This window comes from Somniosus microcephalus, unplaced genomic scaffold (assembly GCF_052327205.1).
Source record: "Somniosus microcephalus isolate GS21.2 unplaced genomic scaffold, FLI_Smic_1.0 unresolved_chr7, whole genome shotgun sequence".
Lineage (NCBI taxonomy): Eukaryota > Metazoa > Chordata > Chondrichthyes > Squaliformes > Somniosidae > Somniosus > Somniosus microcephalus.
The window spans coordinates 12,062,760-12,089,108 of NW_028225185.1; the positions used below are offsets into that span (position 1 = coordinate 12,062,760).

General features: G+C 49.4%; 1 protein-coding gene across 2 annotated transcripts in view; it reads left to right on the forward strand.

The window, feature by feature from the left end:
• Positions 1-2,670: 2,670 nt before the first annotated feature.
• Positions 2,671-26,349, forward strand: part of LOC147086540 (transcription factor 12-like) — a 233,789-nt gene continuing 210,110 nt past the window's right edge. For both annotated transcript variants that reach the window (XM_085978654.1, XM_085978655.1), the window contains exon 1: positions 2,671-2,814. The gene's annotated coding sequence lies outside the window, so the exon portion shown is untranslated. The remainder of the gene's footprint in view (positions 2,815-26,349) is intronic.

A 26,349-nucleotide genomic window follows, 5' to 3' on the forward strand; every position in this document is an offset into this window, starting at 1 on the left:
GTTTCTCCTTATTTACTCCGTCAAAAACATTCGTGATTTTGAACGCCTCCATTAAATCTCCCCTTAACCTTCTCTGCTCTGAGGAGAACCACCCCAGCTTCTCCAGTCTCTCTCCACAATAACTGAGGTCCCTCATCCCGGGACCATTCCGGTAAATCTCCTCCGCGCCCTCTCCAAAGGCCTCGACATCCTTCCTAAAGTGCGGTGCCCAGAATTGGACACAAGACTCCAGCTGGGGCCTAACCAGTGATTTATAAAGGATTAGCGTAACTTCCTTTCTTTTGTATTCTATGCCTCTATCTATAAAGCCAGGGATCCCGTATGCTTTTTTAACCGCTTTCTCATCTTATTCTGCCACCTTCGACGATTTGTGCACGCATACACCCCCAGGTCTCTCTGTTCCTGCAGTCCCTTTAAAATTGTACCATTTATTTCATATTGCCTCATCTCAGTCGCATGTCAGTATTCTGAGGCCCCCCCCGTGTCTGCCCTCTCGGGTGGGCGTGAAAGATCCCGCGGCCACTATTTCGAAGAAGAGCAGTCCCCCACTGTGTCCTGAGGCCAATATTTATCGCCTCAATCAACATCACTTAAAAAAAAAACCAGACGATCTGGGTCATTATCGCAACGCTGTTTGTGGGAGCTTGCTGTGCGCAAACCGGCTGCCGCGTTTCCCACATTACAACAGTGACAGCACTACGAAGAAAAAAATACTTCATTGGCTATAAAAGCGCTTTGGGACGTCCTGTGGAAATGCGAGTTCTTGTGTTTTCTTTCAATCCTCGGAAAGAGAAAAGTCAGATCTTGTGCTGATATTGTGCCTTGTATGTGGCAATGCTGCTGGGAATACTCTGTTCCGGTTCCCCATTATCAGCATCCCTTGTTTCTGGTGTCATGCTTCTGTTAATTAAGGTGTTAATTGCAAACATGCAAAATGCCAATATCTGAACTCTAAAGCTGGGGATTTACTAAATCCACACATTAAGGTCAAGCTTTAAATAAGTGCTTACCTTAGATATAATTTTAGCAATTTGTCCAGTGGCTCAGTGAGCAGCACTCTCCTCTGAGTCAGAAGGTCGTGGGTTCAAGTCCCGCTCCAAAGACTTGAGCCCATATTCCAGGCTGACACACCCACTCCAGTACTGAGGGAGCGCCGCACTGTCGGAGGGGCAGTACTGAGGGAGCGCCGCACTGTTGGAGGGGCGGTACTGAGGGAGCGCCGCACTGTCAGAGGGGCGGTACTGAGGGAGCACCGCACTGTCTAAGGGGCAGTACTGAGGGAGCGCCGCACTGTCGGAGGGGCGGTACTGAGGGAGTGCTGCACTGTTGGAGGGGCGGTACTGAGGGAGCGCCGTGCTGTCGGAGGGGCGGTACTGAGGGAGCGCCGCACTGTTGGAGGGGCGGTACTGAGGGAGTGCTGCACTGTTGGAGGGGCGGTACTGAGGGAGCGCCGTGCTGTCGGAGGGGCGGTACTGAGGGAGCGCCGCACTGTTGGAGATGCTGTCTTTCGGATGAGACGTTAAACCAAGGTCCCCGTTTGCCCTCTCAGGTGGACGTAAAAGATCCCACAGCCACTATTAGAGCAGAGGCATTCACCCCGGTGTCCTCGCTGATATTTATCCCTCAACCAGACGATACGGTCATTCATCACGTTGCTGCTTGTGGGATCTTGCTGTGCTCAAATTGGCTGCCACATTTCCTACATTACAACCCCTCCGACAGTGCGGCACTCCCTCAGTACTGCCCCTCCGAAAGTGTGGCGCTCCCTCAGTACTGCCCCTCCGACAGTGCGGCGCTCCCTCAGTACCGCCCCTCCGACAGTGCGGCGCTCCCTCAGTACCGCCCCTCCGACAGTGCGGTGCTCCCTCAGTACCGCCCCTCCGACAGTGCGGCGCTCCCTCAGTACCGCCCCTCCGACAGTGCGGTGTTCCCTCAGTACTGCCCCTCCGACAGTGCGGCGCTCCCTCAGTACTGCCCCTCCGACAGTGCGGTGCTCCCTCAGTACTGCCCCTCCGACAGTGCGGCGCTCCCTCAGTACCGCCCCTCCGACAGTGCGGCGCTCCCTCAGTACCGCCCCACCGACAGTGCGGCGCTCCCTCAGTACTGGCCCTCCGACAGTGCGGCACTCCCTCAGTACCGCCCCTCCGACAGTGCGGCGCTCCCTCAGTACCGCCCCTCCGACAGTGCGGCGCTCCGACAGTGCGGCGCTCCCTCAGTACTGCCCCTCCGACAGTGTGGTGCTCCCTCAGTACCGCCCCTCCGACAGTGCGGCGCTCCCTCAGTACTGCCCCTCCGACAGTGCGGCGCTCCCTCAGTACCGCCCCTCCGACAGTGCGGCGCTCCCTCAGTACCGCCCCTCCGACAGTGCGGCGCTCTCTCAGTACCGCCCCTCCGACAGTGCGGCGCTCCCTCAGTACCGCCCCTCCGACAGTGCGGCGCTCCCTCAGTACCGCCCCTCCGACAGTGCGGCGCTCCCTCAGTACCGCCCCTCCGACAGTGCGGCGCTCCCTCAGTACCGCCCCTCCGACAGTGCGGCGCTCCCTCAGTACCGCCCCTCCGACAGTGCGGCGCTCCCTCAGTACTGGCACTGGGAGTGTCGGCCTGGAATTTTGTCCTCGAGTCTCTGGAGTGGAACTCGAACCCACGACCTTCTGACTCAGAGGCGAGAGAGAGAGAGAGAGTGCTACCCACTGACAATGGAAGAGATTTCGAACAGAGGCCAGGAGAAACTTGTTTACACACAGAGTTGAATTCACTCCGAGGGTTAGTGGCCGAGGCAGAAACTGTGTCAACATTCAAGATTAGATCGGACAGGTGGGTGAAGCAAACATGTTGAAGGGATATGAGGACAGTGCGGGTAAACATAATTGGGAATTTTTACCCCTCTCAAGAGTAAACTCCCGAGACTTGAGCACAAAATCAAAGCTGACACTCCCAGTGCAGTACTGAGGAGCGCCGCACTGTCGGAGGGGCAGTACTGAGGGAGCGCAGCACTGTCGGAGGGACGGTACTGAGGGAGCGCCGCACTGTCGGCGGGGCAGTACTGAGGGAGCGCCGCACTGTCGGAGGGGCAGTACTGAGGGAACGCCGCATTGTCGGAGGGGCAGTACCGAGGGAGCGCCACACTGTCGGAGGGGCGGTACTGAGGGAGCGCCGCACTGTCGGAGGGACGGTACTGAGGGAGCGCTGCGCTGTTGGCGGGGCAGCACTGAGGGAGCACCGCACTGTCGGAGGGGCTGTACTGAGGGAGCGCCGCACTGTCGGAGGGGCGGCACTGAGGGAGCGCCGCACTGTCGGAGGGGCAGTACTGAGGGAGCGCCGCACTGTCGGAGGTGCCGTCTTTCGGATGAGACGTTAAACCGAGTCCCCGTCTGCTCTCTCAGGTGGACGTGAAAGATCCCGCGGCCACTATTGGAAGAAGAGCAGGGGGGGAGAGTTCCCCCCCGGGGTGGCGCTGGGGCCGGTATTTATCCCTCAACCAACATCGCTGAGAGACAGACGACCTGGTCATTAACTGATTGGGATCTTGCTGTGCGCCGATGGACTGCCGTGAGCCCCGACATTCCAACAGCGGCCGCGCTTCGAGAAAAAAAAAAGTACTTCATTGGCTGCGAAGCGCTTTCCGGGACGTCCGGTGGTCGCGAAAGGCGCTGTTTAGAAATGCGAGTCTGTCTTTCTGACATAACTGATCGCTGACCAGGGGGGCTTGACTGAAGAACCTTTCGAGCTGCGCAATTGGCTTGAACCCTGGCTGGGGTGGGGGAGGTGGGGATGTTGAAAGATGCTGCCTCTCTCCGGCGTGATCACATTGCTTTGGGATATTTGATCTCTTGGCACTGTGTTGTAAACAAACTGAAACTGCTTACCCTGTTGTGGTACGTGGCTATCTTTCCATTACCAACGCGTCCCCCCCCCCCTCCTCCTCCTCCCTTCCCTTAAAAGCCATTTTAACCTCCTGACCCTGTTTTTTTGCGTTGCGTGGCTGGGAGGCAACAGAAGCAGCCAGTTGCGACGAGATTTAATCAGGTTCATCTCCACCCCCCCAGCCCTCCCGCCCGCCCTGTGTCGCGGTGATGTCAGGACGGTTAAAAGACTCGCTGGTGTCAACAGCCTCCGCGACGCGACAGATGGCTAATATTGTTACACAGCATCATGCTTGGCCTCCCCCCTCCTCCCCCCCACCAATGCCGAGAGCGTTCACGTCCGATTGAGACGTTAAGCAGAGTTAACCTCTTGCTGCCTGTGTCAGACTCAGGCACCGACAGCTCACAGCTCGGGCATTCCTGCTTAATAAGAACATAAGAACAATAAGAAGTAGGAGCAGGAGTAGGCCATACGGCCCCTCGGGCCTGCTCCACCATTCAATAGGATCATGGCTGATCCGAATCTAGACTCACGTCCACTTCCCTGCCCTCTCCCTGTAACCCCTAATTCCCTTACCTGCTAGGAAAATGTCTATCTCCGTTTTAAATTTATTTAATGTCGCAGCTTCCACAGCTCTCTGAGGTAGCAAATTCCATAGATTCACCACCCTCTGAGTGAAGAAGTTTCTCCTCATCTCAGTTTTGAAAGGGCAGCCCCTTATTCTAAGATTATGCCCCCTAGTTCTAGTCTCACCCATCAGTGGAAACATCCTCCCCGCATCCACCCGATCAAGCCCCCTCACAATCTTATATGTTTCGATAAGATCACCTCTCATTCTTCTGAATTCCAATGAGTAGAGGCCCAACCTACTCAACCTTTCCTCATACGTCAACCCCTCATCTCTGGAATCAACCGAGTGAACCTTCTCTGAACTGCCTCGAGAGCAAGTATGGCCTAGAAATTGCGGCGCTAGAGGTCATTGCGCTGGACTTACAGCCGGTTCAGAAATTCCCTGGGGCCCTACCATCGGCGGTAGACCGGTTGCGCTGCGCCGGCACCGATGACGTCATCGGTGTGCGCAGCGTCCCGGTTGCCGTGGTGACAGGCCCCAGCGCCGAAATTGAGTTGCGGCCGCCTCGCCCGTGGCAGCCGCAACTAAGACTCTGGCAACCGAGTCTTACAGGAGTTTGCGCCGGCGCATTAAGGTCGCGCGGCGGCCGGCCGCTTTCCCGCCAGCCGCCTGCCCGCACCTCCCTCCCCGGACTCCTCCACCCCCCCCCCCGCGGAACAGATGCTTCTGGGCTGCGAGCCCGGCACTTCCCCGAGGTGCCGGGCTCATTTTTGTGAAGATTTTACCGGCCAGCAGGCGGGTGCAGGCAGCTCCTCCTTAACTGAAGGAGGAGGCCTGCACTTCCCGAGCCTGCCGCACCGCATCGGCGCCGCAGTGCCGGAATAGCGCCGCAATGCGGCAGGTAGCGCCCATTTTCAGGCGCAAACACCCTTCAGTAGCGCCGGCAGCCGTTTGGGCGCGGCGCTACTGAATTTTTGGCGCGCGCAGGGGGACTTAGCGCCGGCGCTAACTTTCCGGCGCTAAAGCCCTGGCGCGGCGCCAACTGAATTTCTAGGCCTCTATCTTTTCTTAAATATGGAAACCAAAACTGCACACAGTATTCCAGGTGTGGCCTCACCAATACCCTGTATAACTGCAGCAAGACTTCCCTGTTTTTATATTCCATCCCCCTTGCAATAAAAGCCAAGATTTCATTGGCCTTCCTGATCACCTGCTGTACCTGCATACTAACCTTCTGTGTTTCATGCACCAGGACCCCCAGATCCCTTTGTCCTGTAGCACTTTGCAGTTTCTCTCCATTTAGATAATAACTCCCGGGGGCCACTCGCCGCATTCTGGTCAGGTGCCCTTGAGCACCCTCCTACAGTGACCACACTTCAACAGCACTCCGATGGCTGTCAAGGCGCTTTGAGAACATCCTGAGGTGGTAAAAGGTGCTGCAGAAATAGAAGATTAAGGAGGTGATCTGATCGAGGTGTTGCAGATGATTAAAGGAGTTGATCGGGTCGAGAGAGAGAAACTATTTCCTCTGGTGGGGGGAGTCCAGAACAAGGGTGGGGGGGCGTCACCTTAAAATTAGAGCCAGGCCGTTCAGGGGTGATGTCAGGAAGCACTTCTTCACACAAAGGGGGGTGGAAATCTGGAACTCCCCCCCCCAAAAAAGCTGTTGAGGCTGGGGGTCAATTGGAGCTTTCAAAACCGACATCGATAGATTTTTGTTGAGTGAGGGGATTAAGGGTTACAGAACCAAGGCGGGTAGATGGAGTTAAGATACGGATCAGCCGTGATCTACACAGCATTACATAGGATTTAGAAACATCGGCCGAGAAATTCAGTGGCCTGCGCCACCAGTTTGCGCCCAAAGAGGGCTTTTGCGCCACTGGCCACAACCACCGCGATATTTAGCGGGGCGCTAATGGCGGCGTTAGCCTGTAGTGCTGCGCCGCCACCGATGACGTCATCGGTGTGCGCAGCGCCCCGCTATCGCCCCGCTGGCCATATTTGGTCGCTGCCGCCTCCTCCGGGCCGGCCGCAAACAGCGACCGGCACACAGGGGCCTACCTGTGGCGGTAGTGGGGCGAGTTAAGGTGGAGGTGCGGCCGGCCGCTTTTTCGGCGGCCGCCTGCCCGCACCTCCGTCCCCGGCCTCCTACACATCCCCCCCCCCCCCCCCGCGGCATTGCCGGCTGTTTCCCGAGAGGCCGGCACTTCTCCTTGGTGCCGGGCTCATTTGCCGGCACTCGCGAGCGGGGATCGCGCTGCTGCAGGCACCTCCCCCTTAAGAGTGGGAGGAAGGCCTGCAGTACCGCAGGCTGCCGTGCCGCAGCGGGTGGCGCTGCGGCACTTAGCACGCCGATATTCAGTTTCAGCGCCCCAAGCGGGGCGCCGAAACCCTTGTTTAGCGGCCGGCTTCCACTTGGGGCGCTGAAACTGAATATCCCGCTGGCGCAAGTGGCCCCGCGCGCAGCGGTAATTCCGGCGCCCAGGCAAGCTGGGCGCCCCTAACTGAATTTTTAGCCCATAGAAACATAGAAGATAGGAGCAGGAGTCGGCCATTCGGCCCCTCGAGCCTGCTCCGCCATTCAATGCGATCATGGCTGATCATCCAAATTCAGTACCCTGTCCCTGCCTTCTCCCCATATCCCTTGATCCCTTTAGCCTTAAGAAATATATCTAACTCCTTCTTGAATATATTTAATGAATTGGCCTCCACTGCGTTGTGTGGTAGAGAATTCCACAGGTTCACCACTCTCTGGGTGAAGAAATTCCTCCTCATCTCAGTCCTAAATGACTTACCCCTTATCCTTAGACTGTGACCCCTGGTTCTGGACTCCCCCGACCATCGGGAACATCCTTCCTGCATCTAGTCTGTCCTGTCCTTTACAGCACAGAAACAGGCCATTCGGCCCAACCAGTCCATGCCGGCGTTTATGCTCCACTTGAGCCTCCTCCCGTCTTTCCTCATCTAACTCTATCAGCGTCACCCTCTGTTCTCTTCTCCCTCAGATGCTTGTCCAGCCTCCCCTTAAATGCATCTATACTATTCGCCTCAACCACTCCCTGTGGTAGCGAGCTCCACATTCTCACCACTCTCTGGGTAAAGAAGTTTCTCCTGAATTCCCCATTGGATTTATTAGTGACTCTCTTATATTGATGGTCTCTAGTTTTGCTCTTCCCCACAAGTGGAAACATTCTCTCTGTATCCACTCTCAATATTTTTCATCATTTTAAAGACCTCTATTAGGTCACCCCTCAGCCTTATTTTTTCAAGAGAAAAGAGACCCAGCCTGTTCATCCTTTCCTGATATGTATACCCTCGCATTTCTGGTATCATCCTTGTAAATCCTCTCTGCACCCTCTCCAGTGCCTCTATATCCTTTTTATAATAGGGCGACCAGAACTGTACGCATTACTCTAAATGAATGGCGGAACAGGCTTGAGGGGCTGAATGGCCTCCTCCTGTTCCTCTGAGTCCTCAGGATCAAGGACTCTTGTTAGCCAACCCTCCCCCCATCCTCCTCTCCACAAGGTTAGGCCAGGGCAGGTACAGCACGGGTTAGATAGAGAGTAAAGCTCCCTCTACACTGTCCCATCAAACACTCCCAGGGCAGGTACAGCATGGGTTAGATGCAGAGTAAAGCTCCCTCTACACTGTCCCATCAAACACTCCCAGGGCAGGTACAGCACGGGTTAGATACAGAGTAAAGCTCCCTCTACACTGTCCCATCAAACACTCCCAGGGCAGGTACAGCACGGGTTAGATACAGAGTAAAGCTCCCTCTACACTGTCCCATCAAACACTCCCAGGGCAGGTACAGCACGGGTTAGATAGAGAGTAAAGCTCCCTCTACACTGTCCCATCAAACACTCCCAGGGCAGGTACAGCACGGGTTAGATACAGAGTAAAGCTCCCTCTACACTGTCCCATCAAACACTCCCAGGGCAGGTACAGCACGGGTTAGATACAGAGTAAAGCTCCCTCTACACTGTCCCATCAAACACTCCCAGGGCAGCTACAGCACGGGTTAGATACAGAGTAAAGCTCCCTCTACACTGTCCCACCAAACACTCCCAGGGCAGGTACAGCACGGGTTAGATACAGAGTAAAGCTCCCTCTACACTGTCCCATCAAACACTCCCAGGGCAGGTACAGCACGGGTTAGATACAGAGTAAAGCTCCCTCTACACTGTCCCATCAAACACTCCCAGGGCAGGTACAGCACGGGTTAGATACAGAGTAAAGCTCCCTCTACACTGTCCCATCAAACACTCCCAGGGCAGGTACAGCACGGGTTAGATACAGAGTAAAGTTCCCTCTACACTGCCCCATCAAACACTCCCAGGACAGGTACAGCACGGGTTAGATACAGAGTAAAGCTCCCTCTACACTGTCCCCATCAAACACTCCCAGGGCAGGTACAGCACGGGTTAGATACAGAGTAAAGCTCCCTCTACACTGTCCCATCAAACACTCCCAGGGCAGTTACAGCACGGGTTAGATACAGAGTAAAGCTCCCTCTACACTGTCCCCATCAAACACTCCCAGGGCAGGTACAGCACGGGTTAGATACAGAGTAAAGCTCCCTCTACACTGTCCCATCAAACACTCCCAGGGCAGGTACAGCACGGGTTAGATACAAAGTAAAGCTCCCTCTACACTGTCCCATCAAACACTCCCAGGGCAGGTACAGCACGGATTAGATACAGAGTAAAGCTCCCTCTACACTGTCCCATCAAACACTCCCAGGGCAGGTACAGCACGGGTTAGATCCATTTGCTGGCAGCCAGTCAGTTCTCTAATCCTCCTCCTGCCTGCTCGTTCTGTGTCAGCCTCTGGCCTGATTCCCAGGTGTTAATGGCTCTGCTCATTTCAAATCCTGCACCGGTCGGGGAGATGGGGGCTCTTTCACCGAGTGCCCTTTGCCTTTGAAGAATGTGACCTTATAAAAGCAGACTGCGGGTAACAGCGTCAGAGATCTGCTTTTAGACGTTGGACATCGGTTTATAGGAAGCAAGTGATTCATTTTAGAGGATAGAGAGGCACTGGAGAGAGTGCGGAGAAGATTTACAAGGATGATACCAGAAATGCGAGGGTATACCTATCAGGAAAGGATGAACAGGCTGGGTCTCTTTACTCTTGAAATAAGAAGGCTGAGGGGTGACCTAATAGAGGTCTTTAAAATGATGAAATGTTTTGATAGAGTGGATACAGAGAGAATGTTTCCACTTGTGGGGAGGAGCAAAACTAGAGACCATCAATATAAGATAGTCACCAAGAAATCCAATGGGGAATTCAGGAGAAACTTCTTTACCCAGAGAGTGGTGAGAATGTGGAACTCGCTACCACAAGGAGTGGTTGAGGCGAGTAGTATCGATGCATTTAAGGGGAGGCTACATAAAGGAGAAGGAATAGAGGGTTACGCTGATAGAGTTAGACGAGGAAAGACGGGAGGAGGCTCGAGTGGAGCATAAACGCCGGCATGGACTGGTTGGGCCTCCCAAACCCGCGACCTCTTCCACCTAGAAGGACAAGGGCAGCAGGCGCATGGGAACACCACCACCTCCAAGTTCCCCTCCGAGTCACACACGCCATCCCGACTTGGAAATATATCGGCCGTTCCTTCATCGTCGCTGGGTCAAAATCCTTACTTTTTTTTAATTGACTCTCGGGATCTGGGCGTCGCTGGCACAACCAGCATTTATTGCCCATCCCTAATCGCCCCTTGAGAAGGTGGTGGTGAGCCACCTTCTTGAACCGCTGCAGTCCCTGTGGTGAAGGTGCTCCCACAGTGCTGTTAGGGAGGGAGTTCCAGGATTTTGACCCAGCGACGATGAAGGAACGGCCGATATATTTCCAAGTCGGGATGGTGTGTGACTTGGAGGGGAACTTGGAGGTGGTGGTGTTCCCATGCGCCTGCTGCCCTTGTCCTTCTAGGTGGAAAAGGTCACGGGTTTGGGAGGTGCTGCCGAAGAAGCCTTGGCGAGTCGCTGCAGTGCATCTTGTAGATGGTGCACACTGCAGCCACGGTGCGCCGGTGGTGGAGGGAGTGAATGTTTAAGGTGGTGGATGGGGGGCCGATCAAGTGGGCTGCTTTGTCCTGGATGGTGTCGAGCTTCTTGAGTGTTGTTGGAGCTGCAACTCATCCAGGCAAGTGGAGAGTATTCCATCACACGCCTGACTTGTGCCTTGTAGATGGTGGAAAGGCTTTGAGGAGTCAGGAGGTGAGACACTCACCGCAGAATACCCAGCCTCTGACCTGCTCTTGTTGCCACAGTATTTATGTGGCTGCTCCAGTTAAGTTTCTGGTCAATGGTGACCCCCCAGGATGTTGATGGTGGGGGATTCGGCGATGGTAATGCCATTGAATGTCAAGGGGCGGTGGTTAGACTCTCTCTTGTTGGAGATAGTCATTGCCTGGCACTTGTGTGACACGAATGTTTCCTGCCACTTATCAGCCCAAGCCTCCTCTTCTTCTTAGGCAGTCCCTCGGAACCGAGGATGACTTGCTTCCACATTAAAAATGAGCTCTCAGGTGACTGATGAGTCCAATGCGGGACCTGCAGTCTCTGTTACAGGTGGGGCAGATGGTGGTTGAAGGGGCGGGTGGGTGGGGTGCTTGGGTTGACGTGCGCTCCTTGTGCTGCCTGCGCTTGGCTTCCGCTTGCTCCCGGCGAAGAGACTCGAGGTGTTCGGCACCTTCCCGGATGCTTCTCCTCCACTTTGTGCGGTCTTGGGCCAGGGATTCCCAGGTGTCGGTGGGGATGTTACACTTTTCCAAGGAGGCTTTGAGGGTGTCCTTGAAGCGTTTCCTCTGCCCACCTGGGGCTCTCTTGCCGTGCCGGAGCTCCGAGTAGAGCGCTTGTTTTGGGAGTCTCGTATCGGGCATGCAGACAATGTGACCCGTCCATCGGAGCTGATTGAGCGTGGTCAGAGCTTCGATGCTGGGGGATGTTGGCCTGAGCGGGAACACTGACATTGGTGCGCCTATCCTGCCAATGGATTTGCAGGATCTTGCGGAGGCAGCATTGGTGGTACCTCTCCAGTGCTTTGAGGTGCCTGCTGTACATGGTCCATGTCTCTGAGGCATACAGCAGGGCAGGTATCACTGCTGCCCTGTAGACCATGAGCTTAGTGCCGATTTGAGGTCCTGGTCTTCAAACACTCTCTTCCTCAGGCGACCGAAGGCTGCACTGGCACACTGAAGGTGGTGTTCCAAGCACTGGCATCTGCTGGACTACGTCATCGTCCGAGTGAGGGACTGCAAGGACGTCCACATCACCCGCGCCATGACAGGAGCTGACGACTGCTGGACAGACCACCGCCTAATCCGCTCTGTCATCTCCAGCAATGTAGCCCCAAAACAGCGGCGGCAACAGAAACAATGCCGCAGGAAAATCAACGCTGGAGCACTCAAGGACCCCGCTAAGAAAGCCCTATTCAGCCTGCGCCTCACAAACAACCTGACGACTCCCAGTGATGCAGAGACACAGAGTGCCCACAGCGTCTGGTCTGCACTCAAGACCTCCATAATCAGCACCTGTGAAGAGACGCTCGGTCACTCAACCAGGAAACACCAAGACTGGTTCGACGAGAATGACCAGGAGATCCAGGAGCTAATAAGCCGCAAGCGCAAGGCATTTCTGATCTGGAATCAGCAACAGAACTCGAGAGCAAGAAAGCAGCTCTACAGAATCCTGAAGGCCGAGGTCCAACAAAAAACTCGCGACCTAAAGAACAGATGGTGAGTGGAGAAAGCACAGGAGATCCAGCAGCTAGCCGACAACCACGACCATCTAGCACAGTCAAGACCATCTACGGCCCAAGCACCCAAGGTCCAACCCCACTGCGGGCCAAGAACGGAGAGGTACTCATCAAGGACAGAGAGGCAGTCAGCGCCCGCTGGAAGGAGCACTTCGAAGATCTCCTTAACCACGACTCGGTCTTCGACACGAGTGTCCTCAACTCCATCCCGCAGCATGCTACCCGCCACCATCTCAGCACAACCCCAGCCCGGCATGAAGTTGAAAAGGCCATCCGACAACTGAAGCCCAAGCCTGGATGTTGACTAACAGCACTGTGGGAGGACCTTCAACACAAGGACTGCAGCGGTTCAAGAAGCCGGCTCACCACCATCTTCTGAAGGGCAACTAGAAATGGGCATTAAACGTCAGCCTTGCCAGTGCACCCATGGGGCAACATGGTGCGGTGTTATGTTACTGATACCGCACCCCACTACCACCCTAACCAGTCCACCTACTTGCCCATTCACACTAGTGAAAGAAATACTCGCATTTCTCGAGCGCCTTTCACCGCCTCAGGACGTCCCAAAGCGCTTTACAGCCAATGAAGTACTTTTTTGAAGTGTGGTCACTGTTGTAATGTGGGAAACACGGCAGCCGTTTTGCGCACAGCAAGCTCACACAAACGGCAATGTGATAATGACCGGATCATCTGTTTTTTTTAGTGATGTTGGTTGAGGGATAAATATTGGCCCCAGGACTCCCCCCCTGCTCTTCTTCCAATAGTGGCTGTGGGATCTTTCACATCCACCTGAGAGGGCAGATGGGGCCTCGGTTTAACGTCTCATCTGAAAGGCGGCACCTCCGACAGTGCGGCGTTCCCTCAGTACTGCCCTCCGACAGTGCGGCGCTCCCTCAGTACCGCCCCTCCGACAGTGCGGCACTCCCTCAGTACCGCCCCTCCGACAGTGCGGCGCTCCCTCAGTACCGCCCCTCCGACAGTGCGGCGCTCCCTCAGTACCGTCCCTCCGACAGTGCGGCGCTCCCTCAGTACTGCCCTCCGACAGTGCGGCGCTCCCTCAGTACTGCCCCTCCGACAGTGCGGCACTCCCTCAGTACCGCCCCTCCGACAGTGCGGTGCTCCCTCAGTACTGCCCCTCAGACAGTGCGGCGCTCCCTCAATACCGCCCCTCCGACAGTGCGGTGCTCCCTCAGGACTGCCCCTCCGACAGTGCGGCGCTCCCTCAGTACTGCCCCTCCGACAGTGCGGCGCTCCCTCAGTACCGCCCCTCCGACAGTGCGGCGCTCCCTCAATACCGCCCCTCCGACAGTGCGGTGCTCCCTCAGTACTGCCCCTCCGACAGTGCGGCGCTCCCTCAGTACCGCCCCTCCGACAGTGCGGCGCTCCCTCAGTACTGCCCCTCCGACAGTGCAGCGCTCCCTCAGTACCGCCCCTCCGACAGCGCGGGGCTCCCTCAGTACTGCCCCTCCGACAGCGCGGGGCTCCCTCAGTACTGCCCCTCCGACAGCGCGGGGCTCCCTCAGTACTGCCCCTCCGACAGTGCGGCGCTCCCTCAGTACCCGCCCCTCCGACAGCGCGGGGCTCCCTCAGTACTGCCCCTCCGACAGCGCGGGGCTCCCTCAGTACTGCCCCTCCGACAGTGCGGCGCTCCCTCAGTACCGCCCCTCCGACAGCGCGGGGCTCCCTCAGTACTGCCCCTCCGACAGTGCGGCGCTCCCTCAGTACCGCCCCTCCGACAGCGCAGGGCTCCCTCAGTGCTGCCCCTCCAACAGCGCGGGGCTCCCTCAGTACTGCCCCTCCGACAGTGCGGTGCTCAATCAGTCCTGCGCCGGGAGACAATCCTAACTCCACGGCTCCCCTCACAGCCTGAAGCATGGGGGTGCCGAATTATTGCGAGCAGCACGCCGTGGGAGTGGATGTGTCAACTGAGCCATCGAGGGGAGCACAGGGTCGATTGTGAAGCTCGGGTTATTCGCTTAACGGGAGATAAATCTTCCCTGGGACTGGACTGGGGCCAACCTTGAGTAGTAGTCGGTCAGTGTCTCCTTAGCGCTCTGACCCCCTTGACAGCGCGCGCTGCAGCATTAGCGGTCCGGACTTCCTCCTGGTCATGTACACGTCCAGCCCTAATGAGTAGTGACAAAGAATAGAGCTCAAAATTGGTTTAAGCCCAGCTGACTGACCAAGGCAGAGCTCCTTAACTCTCTGTCACGCGAGATTAGGAGGTTTTATGTGTGTGTGCGTGTGGGGGGAGGAGAGCACTGCTTAACTGCCAGCATAACTAGCGAGCGATTTGTAAGTCGGACTGCCGCCTGCTCTGGGTCAGAAGGTCGTGGCCTCAAGTCTCGCGCCAGAGAGGTGAGCCCATAATCTAGCCTGACACTCCCAGTGCAGTACTGAGGGAGCGCCGCACTGTCGGAGGGGCAGTGCCGAGGGAGCGCCGCACTGTCGGAGGGGCGGTACCGAGAGAGCGCCGCACTGTCGGAGGGGCGGTACCGAGGGAGCGCCGCACTGTCGGAGGGGCGGTACCGAGGGAGCGCCGCACTGTCGGAGGGGCGGTACCGAGGGAGCGCCGCACTGTCGGAGGGGCGGTACCGAGGGAGCGCCGCACTGTCGGAGGGGCGGTACTGAGGGAGCGCCGCACTGTCGGAGGGCGGTACTGAGGGAGCGCCGCACTGTCGGAGGGGCGGTACTGAGGGAGCGCCGCACTGTTGGAGGGGCGGTACTGAGGGAGCGCCGCACTGTCGGAGGGGCGGTACTGAGGGAGCGCCGCACTGTTGGAGGGCGGTACTGAGGGAGCGCCGCACTGTCGGAGGGGCAGTACTGAGGGAGCGCCGCACTGTTGGAGGGGCGGTACTGAGGGAGCGCCGCACTGTCGGAGGTGCCGTCTTTCGGAGGAAACGTTAAACCCAGATCCCGTCTGCCCTCTCGGGTGGATGTAAAAGATCCCACGGCCACCATTGGAAGAAGAGCGGGGGGGAGTTCTCCCCGGTGTCCTGGGGCCAATATTTATCCCTCAACCAACATCACTAAAAACAGATGATCTGGTCATTATCACATTGCTGTTTGTGGGAGCTTTCTGTGCGCATATTGGCTGCCACGTTTCCTAAATCACAGCAGTGACCACAATTTAAAAAAAAAACGACTTCATTGGCTGTAAAGCGCTTTGGGACGTCCTGAGGTGGCGAAAGGCGCTGCAGAAAAGCGAGCCTTTGCTTCAAATAGTGCGGATTCTCCAACCCGCGTTCCCTTCGAACAGGGTTCCCTGCTGGGTGTCTGGGAGCACCGGAGTTTACCCTATCGCGCCATCCGACCCTGCAAGCCTCTCCGCCCCCATGCCCCCGATTTGAATCCCAGCCCGCGTTGAGTAAGCTGCTCTCAGTCAGGGCGCCACGGTCGAACTCGGTGACCTAAGGCTAGGTAGGGAGGGGCTAAACTGGCCAGATGCCCTCCCCTGATTGCTCCTGAGCGCCCCCCCCCCACCCCGCACCCCTGCCGGACAGAGCCCACGCAGCTGTCGGTACCAAGCTCAGTCGCGATGCCCCCCACGGTCGAATATCGCAAGTTCGGCTTCCCCACCCATTAAGGGCGGGTATTTTGGGCGAGGTGCTTTAGGGAGTGTGGCGGGGGTGGGGGGGGGGCATGCGGAGCCGATGGAACTAAAACCCAGCCAGGGTCAGAATTTGTCGGGGAGGTGAAAACTCGGGAACCTAAAGCAGGCCCTTTGCCCGCCTGCTCACGGAGCCTCTGCTCGAGCTGCCACTGGGCCTTTTACCCGGGATTGTTCGGTGTCTCTGGTACCCGACCAAAATGGCCAGTCTTCCCCCTCTTCCCTCCCCCCCCCACCATATGGGAGCCGATTCAGCGAATGCCGGCTATTCAGCCAGGGAGGGCATCACGGCAGAGCAACTCCTGATCAGACACCGGGGACGGTGCACAGAGGAAGCACCTGGGGTGGGGGATAGAGGAAAGGAGGACATTGGAGGGAAGAGGAATGGAACCATAGAACAACACAGCACAGGAGGAGGCCATTCGGCCCATCGTTCCTGTGCCGGCTCTTTGAAAGAGCTCTCCAATTAGTCCCGCTCTTTCCCCACAGCCCTGCAAATGTTTCCCCTTCGAGTATTTATCCAATTCCCCTTTTGAAAGTCACTATTGAATCTGCTTCCACCGCCCTTTCAGGCAGCGCGTTCCAGATCGCAACAACTCGCTGCGTTAAAATAAAATTCTCTGCATCTCCCCCTCTGGTTCTTTTTATCTTTAAATGATGTGATAAAAAAAAAGAGAAAATGCTGGTATGCGCAGCAGCGTCTGAGAGATAAGAGAAGCAGCTGATGTTTTGGGGACAGTTCGGCTGGACAGGGAGTTGGACTGAAATGCTTAACGCGGTCAAGTCTGCGCTTGCTATTAGCTGTCGGTCCTGCAGGGGCTTGGGCACTGATTGACATAAGAAGTAGGTGCAGTGGGAGCAGGCCCTACAGTCCCCCTCGAGCCCGCTCCGCCATTCAATAAGATCAGGGCTGGTCTTTCACCTCAACTCCTGAGGAAAGATAAATGTGAGAAGTCACACAACACCAGGTTATAGTCCAACAGCTTTATTTGAAATCACAAGCTTTCGGAGCGCTGCTCCTTCGTCAGGTGAAGTGAAGAGAGGCATATAGGCACAGCATATATAGTCAGAGAAAACTGCCAGATGATTACAGGTAATCTTTCTAACTGCCCTTTATCACACCTCGGCAGAGAGATAATCACAGCAATCAAAGGTGTGAATGGTGTCCAAACTGATTATGCTGTCCAACACCGGCATCTCCACATTAAGGAAAGATATACTGCGAGTGTACACCTATCAGGGAAGGATGTCTTACTACGGTTGTACGGGGCCTTGGTGAGACCACACCTGGAGTACTGTGTGCAGTTTTGGTCTCCTTACCTAAGAAAGGATATACTCGCCATAGAGGGAGTGCAGCGAAGGTTCACCAGACTGATTCCTGTCGTATGAGGAGAGATTGGGTCGACTAGGCCTGTATGCACTAGAGTTTAGAAGAATGAGAGGGGATCTCATTGAAACGTATAAAATTCTGACAGGGCTAGACAGACTGGATGCAGGGAGGATGTTTCCCCTGGCTGGGGGGGTCTAGAACGAGGGGTCACAGTCTCAGGATACGGGGTAGGACATTTAGGACTGAGATGAGGAGAAATTTCTTCACTCAGAGGGTGGTGAACCTGTGGAATTCTCTACCACAGAAGGCTGTGGAGGCCAAGTCACTGAATATATTTAAGAAGGAGATCGATAGATTTCTCGACACAAAAGGCATCGAGGGATATGGGGAGAGAGCGGGAATATGGTATTGAGATAGAGGATCAGCCACGATCATATTGAATGGCGGAGCAGGCTCGAAGGGCCGAATGGCCGACTCCTGCTCCTATTTTTCTATGTTTCGATGTTTCTAACTCCACTTGCACACCCGGTCCCCAAGATTCCCTTGATTCCCTCAAAATTGCCGTCTCCTTCTGCACCGCCGCCACCCCCCCACCGAGACACACAGACCCACAACACCCAGAGTGCAGAGACTGAGGGGAGGGGCAGAGGAGGGAGGCAGCTCCCGCGAAGGTATTCTTAGTCACAGCCGTAGCCTCGGCTGTGGTGTGAGAATGGAATTCTGTGGTTGGGTCGAGAAAGGATTGGCTTTGTGGGAAAAATAAAATAAAAAATCTTTCTCTGGAGCTTGAAACGTTCTGAAAGTAGCTCGGTCTAACTCTCCCGCTGATTTTGTTTCTAAGTTTCCCATGCATCAGCTGTGGCACAGTGGGTAGCACTCTCTCGCCTCTGAGTCAGAAGGTTGTGGGACTGGAGCGGAAAAATCTAGGCTGGCACTCCCAGTGCAGTACTGAGGGAGCGCCGCACTGTCGGAAGGGCAGTGCTGAGGGAGCGCCGCACTGTCAGAGGGGCAGTACTGAGGGAGCGCCGCACTGTCGGAGGGGCAGTACTGAGGGAGCGCCGCACTGTCGGAAGGGCAGCACTGAGGGAGCGCCGCACTGTCGGAGGGGCAGTGCTGAGGGAGCGCCGCATTGTCGGAGGGGCGGTACTGAGGGAGCGCAGCACTGTCGGAGGGGCAGTGCTGAGGGAGCGCCACACTGTCGGAGGGGCAGTGCTGAGGGAGCGCCGCACTGTCGGAGGGGCGGTACTGAGGGAGCGCCGCACTGTCGGAGGGGCGGTACTGAGGGAGCGCCGCACTGTCGGAGGGGCAGTGCTGAGGGAGCGCCGCACTGTCGGAGGGGCAGTACTGCGGGAGAGCCGCACTGTTGGAGGGCGGTACTGAGGGAGCGCCGCACTGTCGGAGGGGCAGTACTGAGGGAGCGCCGCACTGTCGGAGGGGCGGTACTGAGGGAGCGCCGCACTGTCGGAGGGGCAGTGCTGAGGGAGCGTCGCACTGTCGGAGGGGCAGTGCTGAGGAAGCGCCGCACTGTCGGAGGGGCAGTACTGAGGGAGCGCCGCACTGTCGGAGGGGCAGTACTGCGGGAGAGCCGCACTGTTGGAGGGCGGTACTGAGGGAGCGCCGCACTGTCGGAGGGGCAGTACTGAGGGAGCGCCGCACTGTCGGAGGGGCGGTACTGAGGGAGCGCTGCACTGTCGAAGGGGCAGTACTGAGGGAGCGCCGCACTGTCGGAGGGGCAGTACTGCGGGAGAGCCGCACTGTCGGAGGGCGGTACTGAGGGAGCGCCGCACTGTCGGAGGGGCGGTACTGAGGGAGCGCCGCACTGTCGGAGGTGCAGTACTGAGGGAGCGCCGCACTGTCGGAGGTGCAGTACTGAGGGAGCGCCGCACTGTTGGAGGGTCGGTACTGAGGGAGCGCCGCACTGTCGGAGGGGCAGTACTGAGGGAGCGCCGCACTGTCAGATGTGCCGTCTTTCGGATGAGACGTTAAACCCAGACCCCGTCTGCCCTCTCAGGTGGACGTAAAAGATCCCATGGCCACTATTGGAAGAAGAGCAGGGGGAGTTCTCCCCGGTGTCCTGGGCCCAATATTTGTCCCTCAATCAATGTCATTATCACATCGCTGTTTGTGGGAGCTTGCTGTGAGCAAATTGGCTGCTGCGTTTCCTACATTACCACAGTCCAAAAAAGTACTTCATTGGCTGTGAAGCGCTTTGGGACGTCCTGAGGTTGTGAATAGGCGCTGTAAAAGTTCTATATTGTCTTCCTATGGTGCCCCCCATGGTTCAATACCAAGTCCACCCTCACTACCCAGGCTTACACAGGAAGAATGGTTACTTAGAGTTGGATGGTGCTTGGCACCTGTGGAACTGAGGGGGGTGGTGGGTGGGAGGGTGAGGGCGGATGCAGGAAGGATGTTCCCGATGGCGGGGGAGTCCAGAACCAGGGGTTACAGTCTAAGGATAAGGGGTAAGCCATTTAGGACAGAGATGAGGAGGAATTTCTTCACCCAGCGAGTGGTGAACCTGTGGAATTCTCTGCACAGAAGGCAGTTGAGGCCAATTCATTAATATATTCAAGAAGGAGTTGGATATATTTCTTAAGGCTAAAGGGATCAAGGGATATGGGGAGAAGGCAGGGACAGGGTACTGAGTTTGGATGAGCAGCCATGATCGCATTGAATGGCGGAATAGGCTCGAGGGGCCGAATGGCCGACTCCTGCTCCTATCTTCTATGTTTCTATGAATAAGACAACAGGGTCCCTTTAAGGACCCTCTCCACATATGTAAAAAAAAATTACCTGGCCTATAGAGCCTCCTTTTTTATTTAGAAATCCTGAGGCACTATATATTATATATATATATATATATACACACTATATATATATATACACACACACTATATATATATACATATATACACACACTACATATATACACACACACTATATATATACACACACTATATATATACACTATATATATACACACTATATATATATACAGTATATATACACACACTATATATATAGATACACACACTATATATATATACACTATATATATATATACGCACTATATATATACAGTATATATATACACACACTATATATAGATACACACTATATATATACACTATATTATATTATACACACTATATATATATACAGTATATATATACACACACTATATATATAGATACACACACTATATATACACTATATATATACACACTATATATATATACAGTATATATATACACACACTATATATATAGATACACTATATATATATATATATACACTATATATATATACAGTATATATACACACACTATATATATAGATACACACACTATATATATACACTATATATATACACTATATATATACACACTATATATACACACACACTATATATATACACACACACACTATATATATATATATACACACACACTACATATATACACACACTATATATATACACACACACACTACATATATACACACACTATATATACACACACACACTATATATACACACACACACTATATATACTATATATACACTATATATATATACACACACTACATATATACACACACACTATATGTATACACACTATATATACACACACTATATATACACACACTATATATATATATACACACTATATATATATACACACACTACATATATACACTATATATATACACACACTATATATACACTATATATATATACACACTATATATACACACTATATATATACACACACACTATATATACACACTATATATATATACAGTATATACACACACTATATATATAGATACACACACTATATATATACACTATATATATATACACACACTACATATATACACTATATATACACACACACACACTATATATACACTATATATATACACACTATATATATACACACACTATATATATACACACACACTATATGTATACACACTATATATACACACACTATATATACACACACTATATATATATATACACACTATATATATATACACACACTATATATACACTATATATACACACTATATATATACAGTATATATACACACACACTATATATATACACACTATATATATACACACACTATATATACACACACTATATATATATATATACACTATATATACACTATATATATACACACTATATATATACAGTATATATACACACACTATATATATAGACACACACACTATATATATACACACACTATATATACACACTATATATATACACACACACTATATATATACACACACACACTATATATATAGATACACACTATATATATACACACTATATATACAGTATATATACACACACACACTATATATAGATACACACTATATATATACACTATATATATATACACACCATATATATATACACACACTACATATATACACTATATATACACACTATATATATACACTATATATATACACACACTATATATATAGATACACACACTATATATATACACTATATATATGTACACTATATATATACACTATATATATACACTATATATACACACTATATATATACACTATATATACACACTATATATATATACTATATATACACTATATATACACTATATATATACACACACTATATATATATATATAGATACACACTATATATATACACTATATATATATACACTATATATATACACACACTATATATATATATACACTATATATACACACTATATACACACTATATATACACACTATATATATATAGATACACACACTATATATACACTATATATATACACTATATATATACACACACTATATATACACACACACTATATATATACACTATATATATACACACACTATATATATACACTATATATACACACACTATATATATATACACACACTATACATATATACACACTATATATATATACACACACTATATATACACACACTACTATATATATATACACACACTATATATATATACACACTATATATATACACACACTATATATATATACACACACTATATATATACACACACTATATATAGTTTAAATATATATAATTTAAAACAGAAATAGACAGTTTCCTAGAAGTAAAGGGAATTAAGGGTTACGGGGAGCGGGCAGGAATTTGGACATGAGTCTAGGTTCAGATCGGTCATGGCCCTGTGGGTAGCGGAGCGGGCCCAGGGGTCGTGTAGCCTGATCCTGCTCCTATTTCGTGTGTCTAATTCTGTTAGATTCAGGAGATGGTTCTGTGATAGTGGATTGGCGGTTAGGATCAGATCAGCCATGATCTTATTGAATGGCAGAGCAGGCTCGAGGGGCCGATTGGCCTACTCCTGCTCCTATTTCTTATGTTCTTATGTTCTTATATATACACACACTATATATCTATATATACACGCTATATATATATATCTATATATACACGCTATATATATATATATATATACACACTATATATATATATATACACACACACTTTACATATATATAATATACACACTATATATATATATACACACACACTATATTATATATATATATACACACTATATATATATACACACACACTATATATATATAATATATACACACTATATATACACACACACCATATATATAATATACACACCATATATATACATATACACACTATATATATACACTATATATATACGCACACTATATATATAATATACACACTACATACATATACACACTATATATATACACACTATATATATGCGCACACTATATATACACACTATATATACGCGCACTATATATATAATATACACACTATATATATATACATATACACACACTATATATATACATATACACACACTATATATATACACACTATATATATACGCACACTATATATAATATACACACTATATATACATATACACTATATATATACACACTATATACACACACACACTATATATATAATATATACACTATATATATACATATACACACTATATATATACACACTATATATATACGCACACTATATATATACATATACACACTATATATATACACACTATATATATACGCACTATATATAATATACACACTATATATATACACACTATATACACACACACATTATATATATTATATACACACTATATATATACATATACACACACTATATATATACACACTATATATATACGCACACTATATATATATACATACACTATACAGGTAGACTACCCTTTATCCGGACTTCCGAAAACCGAAACCGTCTAAAAACCGAAGGTTTTTTCGGTCAGCGTAAGTCCAGCGTAAGTCGTGCGCACAACCCCCCGCGGACCCCCGCCGGCCCCGACCCCCGCCGACCCCCCCGCGGACCCCCGCCGACCCCCCCGCGGACCCCCGCCGGCCCCCGCCGACCCCGACCCCCGCCGACTTACGCTGAGTGTCAGCGTAAGTCGTGCGCACAACCCCCCGCCGACCCCCCCGCGGACCCCCGCCGGCCCCGACCCCCGCCGACCCCGACCCCCGCCGACTTACGCTGAGCGTCAGCGTAAGTCGTGCGCCGACCCCTGCCGACCCCCCCGCGGACCCCCGCCGGCCCCGACCCCCGCCGACCCCCCCGCGGACCCCCGCCAACCCCGACCCCCGCCGACTTACGCACTATATATACACACACTATATATATATACACACACTATATTATATTATATATATACACACTATATATATATAATATACACACTATATATATACACACACACTATATATATAATATACACACTATATATACACACTATATATATATATACACACACTATATATATATACACACTATATTATATTATATATATACACACTATATATATATAATATACACACTATATATATACACACACACTATATATATAATATACACACTATATATACACACTATATATATATACACACACTATATATATATACACACTATATTATATTATATATATACACTATATATATGATACACACACTATATATATACACACACTATATATATAATATATACACACTATATATATATACACACACACTATATATACACACACTATATTATATTATATATATACACACACTATATTATATTATATATACACACTATATTATATATATACACACACTATATATATATAATATACACACTATATACACACACGCACACTATATATATATAAAATACACACTATATATACACACACTATTATATATATACACACACACTATATTATATATACACACACACTATATATATATACACACACTATATATATACGCACTATATACACACACTATATATATATAATATACACACTATATATATACACACTATATATATATAATATACACACTATATATATACACACACACACTATATATATATACACACACACACTATATTATATTATATATATACACACTATATTATACATATACACACACTATATATATATATAAATATACACTATATATATACACACACACACTATATTATATATATACACACACTATATATATATATAATAACACTATATACACACACTATATATATATAATATACACACTATATATACACACACTATATATATATAATATACACTATATATATACACACACTATATATATATATACACACTATATTATATATTATATATACACACTATATATATAATATACACACTATATATACACACACACACTATATTATATATACACACACTATATATATAATATACACACTATATATATACACACTATATATATATACACACTATATATATACACACACTATATATATAATATACACACTATATATATACACACACTATATATATACACACACTATATTATATACACACACTATATTATATATATATACACACTATATATATATAATATACACACTATATATATACACACACACTATATTATATATATACACACACTATATATATACACACACTATATATACACACACTATATATATATACACACTATATATATACACACACTATATATATATAATATACACACTATATATACACACTATATATACACACACTATATTATATTATATATACACACACTATATATATAATTACACACTATATATATAACACACTATATAATATATATACACACACTATATTATATATATATACAACTATATATATATATACACACTATATATATACACACACTATATATATATATATATACACACTATATTATATATACACACACTATTATATATACACACACTATATTATATTATATATACACACACTATATATATATATACACACTATATTATATATATACACACACTATATATATATATACACACACTATATATATACACACACACTATATTATATATATACACACTATATATATACACACACACTATATATATAAATATACACACACTATTATATATATATACACTACTATATTATATATATACACACACTATATTATATATACACACACTATATTATATATATACACTATATTATATATATACACACATATAAACACACACTATATATATATACACACACTATATATATATACACACACACTATTTAATATATAACTATATATATACACCTATATATATACACACATTATATAATATATACACACACTATATATAATATACACCACCTATATTATACATTATATACACACACACTATATTATATATATACACACTATATTATATATATACACACACACTATACACACACACACTATATATATATATAATATATACACTATATAAATCTTTCTTTGCTATCCTGCCTTTCTGTCCCCCCCCCCCCACAAATCCGGTTGCATTTGGGTTGAGTCCTCCCACGGATTGTTTTCCTGCCCTGGGAGATTGTTTTTTAAACGTCTCTTGCTGGAGTTACACAGCTCTCTCTCTTTCTCTCTCTCTCTCTCTCTCTCCTAATCGGCTCAGTCCATTTTCTCTCTCTCTCTGTGGTTCCTTGGTCCTCTGCCAAGCCCAAAGTGTTCTCCCTTTTCCCTGGGAGCGGAATGGCTCGCTCCTCACTCTGCATGTGGCTCTCGTGAGGCCATGTGGTGAGAAGAGGATCTTGCATTTGTGGAATTAGTCTG